At 34.8% G+C, this 6361-nt stretch overlaps 1 pseudogene; it reads left to right on the top strand.

The window, feature by feature from the left end:
* The first annotated feature begins 586 nt into the window (after window positions 1-586).
* On the top strand, window positions 587-1897 carry LOC143549979 (putative aspartic proteinase GIP2 pseudogene; annotated as a pseudogene).
* Window positions 1898-6361: the final 4464 nt, after the last annotated feature.

Below are 6361 nucleotides of genomic sequence, written 5' to 3'. Positions count from 1 at the left end.
TTTTTATACTTTTATCATTAAAGTTTTCTTTCTTCACCCTATAATTAATAAAAAATCACTACATTTTCTTCAAATTTATAAAAAATCACTATTTTTTCTCCCTACTTCCTATAATATACACTTACAACCACTCAAAACCCCATCTTATAATTTACAAACTTCCCTCACCAAATTTAAAGATTAAGATGAGAATGCTCTTAGTCGTACAAATCATTAATGTTTATTCAATGTAGCATTAATCTTCCAAAAAGAAAAATGTATTACATAATTTTTTATTATAATCAAAACAAGTTAATTATTTCAAATTATCAGTTCTTGCATAGAAGTGATTAATTTATTAAACACGTTCACGAGTTTTATTTCCTTTTCAAAATTAAAAATTCCCAAAATGTACCTTGAAAACTATATATAAATATTCTCTCTTATTGATGAACAGATGTGAATGGGAGCCAAATGAATCATACTGTCTGACAAAAAATGTTATTATAAAGAATATAAAAATGAAATTATAGGGCTCATGCATGGGTATATGAGATGCATCTATAAATTAAGATGGCTACATTCGCCAATATCGTTCATCTCTCCAATGGCTGCTGCTGCTGCTTCTTCTTCTTTCCTGTTTGTTTTCTTGTTTTTATTCTGTGTTGTGTCATCATCTGTAGCGAAAACATCACCACCCCGCCCTTTTCTTCGAGTAACTAAAGACGCCAAAACCATCACCCAGATTTCTCAGAGAACACCTCTAGTCCCTGTCAATCTAACCCTCGATCTTGGCGGCCCCATCATGTGGGTCAACTGTTGGAAGAGAGTCCCAAACTACAACTCCTCCACCTACACTCCAGCCCTTTGTGGCTCTGCTGCATGCAGACTTCTCAACACCACTTGGTGCGACGACCAATCATATTGCCAACCTGAAATCCCTGGCTGCTACAACAATGCCTGCCAACATATGGCATATACCCCCATCGCTTTTATGGCTGATAATGGCGATCTTGGCGCAGACGTATTCAAGATACAGTCCACCAATGGGAAGAACCTTACTGTCCCTCGCCTATACTTCTTATGCGGTACTCCAAGAGTTAGTGAAGGTCTTGCTAGTGTGGTTACTGGAATGGCGGGTCTTGGAATAAATAAAGCTTCACTTCCTGCTCAGTTGTCGTCTTATTTTAAATTCGACAATAAGTTTGCTCTGTGTTTGAGTTCCTCAAAAAGATCTAGCGGCTTTGTGTTCTTTGGAGATGGACCATACACTTTGCTTCCGAATATTGATGCCTCGTCTTCTCTTACGTACACTCCTCTCATTGTAAACCCCGCGGGTGGAAATGGGTTTAGTGTTGGGGATGCCTCATCTAGGTACTTCATTGGAGTCAAGTCAATCAAAGTCAACGGAAAGCGGGTGAAGGGGTTCGATGAGAATTTGTTCACCATCAATTCTGAAGGTAACGGAGGGACAACGATCAGCACCGTCGACGCTTACACCGTCCTGGAATCATCGATCTACAATGCTGTTGTAGCAGCGTTTGTAAAAGCAATGCCAAAGAAGGTGAAAAAAGTTTCTAGTGCGGCGCCTTTTGAAGCATGCTTTAGCTCCAAGAACATCAGTAGCACGCGTCTAGGTCCGGGTGTACCTTCCATGGACTTTGAGTTGCAAAGCAAGAATGTGTGGAGGATACACGGTGCAAACTCAATGGTTAAGGTGAAGAAAAACGTTTTATGCCTTGGATTCATTGACGCAGGGAAATATAATAGAACAACCAATCCAGTGATGACTGGAGGTCATCAAATAGAGGATAATCTACTACAGTTTGATCTTACTAAATCAAGGCTAGGATTCAGCTCATCACTCCTTGGACGATCAACTTCGTGTGCCAACTTTGACTTTACATCAACCGCTTAGAGTTCAAAGGACTTTAATTCCTTCGGAAGGAGTCATAATAACGCGTCAGAAGTTTAGTAGGTCCTTGGTTTTTGCTTACTTTGCTACTCAGTTTGTTTATTTCGTATTTAAGTCGTTGTACGTTCTCTTTTACCGGTATGCAATGGATAATAAATGAATGCTTCTGAGTACTTACGTGAGTTATCTCTTGTTTATTAGCATTCTTTGTGTATATATATGGTTGATAGTTATTTACCAGCATTGTAGTATTTGAGGGATAAACTACCAAGTCTTCCCGCAAGAGGACAGCTCATACTACGTCTAGTAATTCAACTCCGGCTCAATTTAATTTCCATTTCAATATTTATACTATAGTTATTTTATATATTTGTATTCTCTTACAAAACTGAGGTGGCATGTTTAAATTCTTACAAATGCCGGGCTTAAAAGATTTTAAGATAAAAAAATTTGCAGTTCATAAAAAAAAAAGTTAACTATGAAATAAATTTGTATTATATACGGTATATAAAGCTTGAACAGAAACTTTTAAGTGAAATTATTTCCTGTAATTGCAAACTTTTACTAATTAGTGCGCATCCTTTTTATATTTTAGTAACGTTTATTCTAATAAAAACAAAATAAGCTTATCTATATGTCTAATTGTCTATCACAAAATCTTATGTGTCACTCTCTGGTTGTTCCGCACCTCCTTAATGCTGAATTTGTGATTTGAGATTTCTCATGCGTTTGATCCGAATTCACGGGTTGGGTCTCATTAAACCAGGATAGTCCTTAAATGAGTTATAACATCTCATTTATATGTGAAACTCATTCATAATCAAATAATAATTTTCGCGGGTCATGATTCTCATCAAACCCTGACAGCCCTTAAACGGGTTATAAAATTTTATTAATTTGTAAATAACCCCTTAAGCATAAAACAATAATTTCCGTGTGTCATGGGTCTCACCGAACCCGAATAGCCCTTAAACGGGTTGTAGCATCTCATTTATTTATGAAACTCTTTTATAATCAAACCATAATTTAATTTCTCTTCTCTACATATTCTTTGTCACAAGTTTATCCTCTCCATCACCTGTTAACTTCCGATAGCAACCCACCATCGTCAACCTCCCCTCTCGTGTATCAACAACCATCGTAATCTACATCAACTGCCCCCTTATTCATAAGACAGATATTTGTATTCATGTTTGTTCGTTTAAAAAAATCAACATGTTCGTGTTTGTTTATATTCGTTCATTAGAATTCTAAAAAACTACACATCTCAATCGAAATAACCCAAACGTTAAAAAATATAATGAGCGTAATAAACTACTATATACATATCAAAACAAAACGTTAAAAAATATAAACAAATCTTTATCATTACAAAATATAAAATAAAAAAGCTATTAAAAAAAACCTAAATAAACCCCCATAATACAGGAGACTCAAACTAGTATTTAATATTTGTATATAATACGTATATGAAAAGTACAGGGGCTTTAGTTATAGAGTTTTGTGTTTTCTAAGTATTTTTAGTGCCATAAATTTTATAATTGTAATTCTTTTTAAAAAAATACCACACTACTTTACACAAATAAATCTGCATATTTATAAGGCCTCAAACTCGGGTGCCCTGTTTGGTGTTGTATTTACTTATAGACACAGTTTTTAATATCATAGTGAATTAAAACTTTTCGTGAAATATTAAAACTTCAAACACTATATTACAAATCATTAATCTTTGTCTTAAATATTCAAATTGTCTTAACATAAACATCATAAATAGAAACATCATGACACTTCTTCATAAATGTCAATCTCTTCAGTTCATCCTATGTGTCCCTGATATGCTAAAACGCGGTCTATTAAAACCTAACCTAACTTAGACACTCTAGTTTTAAATTTATAAATATAGACTCTTCTAATGCTAGACTACTATACAGGCAAATGTACCTATCGACTGTAGTAAAGCATAATGAAGTCCGAATGTTGAACCCACAGGACACTAGCGACACCTAAACTAGACTCTGACTAATAACTTAAATAAATATATTTAATTGATTTTTGTGTTTTTTTAATATTAACTATAAACTAAAAAAAATACTTAAACTAAAACTGACACAAAACTATATACGAACAAATCGGACAGAAACTTATATAGGGGAAGCAACTACTAGGTATGGAATCCTACTAGTCAGCTCGTAAACTCTCGGAATTGGATTTATGATCGGTAACCGAATTCTAAAAAGATGAAACTTAAGGCATAACTAAAGTATGCTAGATCACCTCCCGGTCTCACCAACAATACCTAAGAACCTTAAATATCATGTAAAGCTCAACAGGTTAATGGTTCAGATCACCTCCCGGTCTCACCTTACCTAACTATGCTAAGGTACCCAAAGATTAAATCACCTTCCGATCTCTTTAATCACAATATACCCTAAGGCGTAAAGGGGTATTCTTATTAAATTCGGTAATAATTCTGATTTGTAAGAATCTAAAGAAGTCTAGGGTAACTCACTCCCGTGCAATCACTACCCAAACCCACAAAATGCCAAAACAAACGACACTTAATTACCTCCCGGTCTCTGGAGTGGCAGAATATAAGATATCTCTAAACTCTCAATTACCGTTCCTGTTGAATATGTTAACTATAAACCATAAACTAGTTGTAAACACACAGTAAACAACCTAATACGCATCTATACATGAAAGACGTTCACAAAGACGCATATGGAACAATAAATTAATCATAAATTAATACCAAATATGCATACGCATCATAACCAAAGATAATAAAAATTTTTACCAAAGCAAAAAGCAATCAATAAACAATCCAAAACCGAAAATAAAACAAGTCTAACAAGTATTCATCCAAACCCAGACAGTTTACAGGTTTAGCCGCTCATAATAATTGATGAAACAAAAATAAAATATGAATCACGGTTCATCGTAAAACAAATAATATTAATTGAGCTACCTGACTGCCTAATCTAATTAGTACTTTTTGAGCAGCTTGCTTGGGTGCTGCTACCTTGACTTTCCTCTCGACTTTTCGACCACCAACCAAGGGGTGGCCCCCCCAACTTGTGTCACTGCCTCCGCAGTAGGGTTTTTTTCTTTTCTTGCAAACAGTAGCCTCCATTTATTTCTTTTTCCTCCTGGGCTCGAGACATGCTCCAATGGGTTTTAACAGGACTATTTAATTAATTCTCAAATGTCAGCCCATAAGTCCATCCATAATTTCGTGAGTTTTAGATGTGTTAAATCCCAAAAGTCAAATCACTATTTTATCACTTAATTTCAAATCTTCAACCTGTAACAAAAGATAAAACAAATAAAATATCATAATAGTATATAAAATATTATTATACTAGCTTTTTGCCCGCGTGTTACGCGGGTTACTTTTAAGTTTTTTTAGCTATTGATTTAGCCCAGTTTGAGTCGTTACCTTATAATACGTTTGTTAGTAAACATTATATGAATTCATAAAATTTTATTTATAAAATTGTACTAAATTTAGAAATCATAATACTGTAAGTGATAAAAATTAACTTTATTTCAAATAAGAAATTGTACTAAATTGAGAAATCACAATATTATAATTGGTAACAATTAACTTTATTTAAAATAAGAAAAATTTCCTTGAAAACGACATTTGTCGTTTTGTTAGCCTGATTGCCATTTTTGTCAAGAATCAGTATCTTCAAACCCTTTTTGCTCATAACTCTTGATAGTGCGACGTACAGCTGACCATGTGAGAAGACATCGTTCTTCAAGTACAACCTCACCCTACTTAATGACTGTCCTTGACTTTTGTTTATTGTCATAGCGAAGCAAACTGATAAGGGATATTGTCGTCTTGTAAACGTGAATGCTATGCTCTTATCGGAAGGTGTCATGGCGATTCTCGGAATAGAGATCCTCTCACCATTATTATTCCCCGAAAGAATTTTCACTTCGATTACATGCGTACCCAAAGAAACAACCTGAAGCCTAGTGCCGTTGCATAATCCCTTTTCTTGATCGATATTTCTTAGAAGCATCACGGGTACGCTGACTTTTAGCATAAGCTTATGTTTTGGCAGTCTGGATATTTTAAGACCGTTAAGTATTTCAGTAGAGTATAAAGTCGGATTGACATTTCCATCTATGTAGTCGGACTTAGCTACAGAACCTGAGCTTAAGTACTTGACCGGATCACCAGGAAATAATTCAAGCAGACGATCATTAATCTCATGAACAACCTCGTTTGTTGGTGCAAGCAACCCCCTCTGTTGAAAGTATGTAAAGTCTTGGCTGCTATTTAGAATGTCCGAATAGACAACTGAATAAGCTTTATGATAGGGTCGTCACATTATTCAATAAGTAAATCATCTGGTATCTCTATTTTTGTCGTACCCTCATTAGGTCCGCCGACTTTACCATCTCCAATGTCTAGTAGCCATTTAGAAAATTTTTTGGCCTCTTTTATGTCAG

The sequence above is a fragment of the Bidens hawaiensis genome, unplaced genomic scaffold (genome assembly GCF_021521415.1).
Source record: "Bidens hawaiensis isolate Kalapana, Puna unplaced genomic scaffold, B.hawaiensis_p1.1 tig00015877_1, whole genome shotgun sequence".
Classification (NCBI taxonomy): domain Eukaryota; kingdom Viridiplantae; phylum Streptophyta; class Magnoliopsida; order Asterales; family Asteraceae; genus Bidens; species Bidens hawaiensis.
This window is presented reverse-complemented; position numbering and strand designations above follow the sequence as displayed.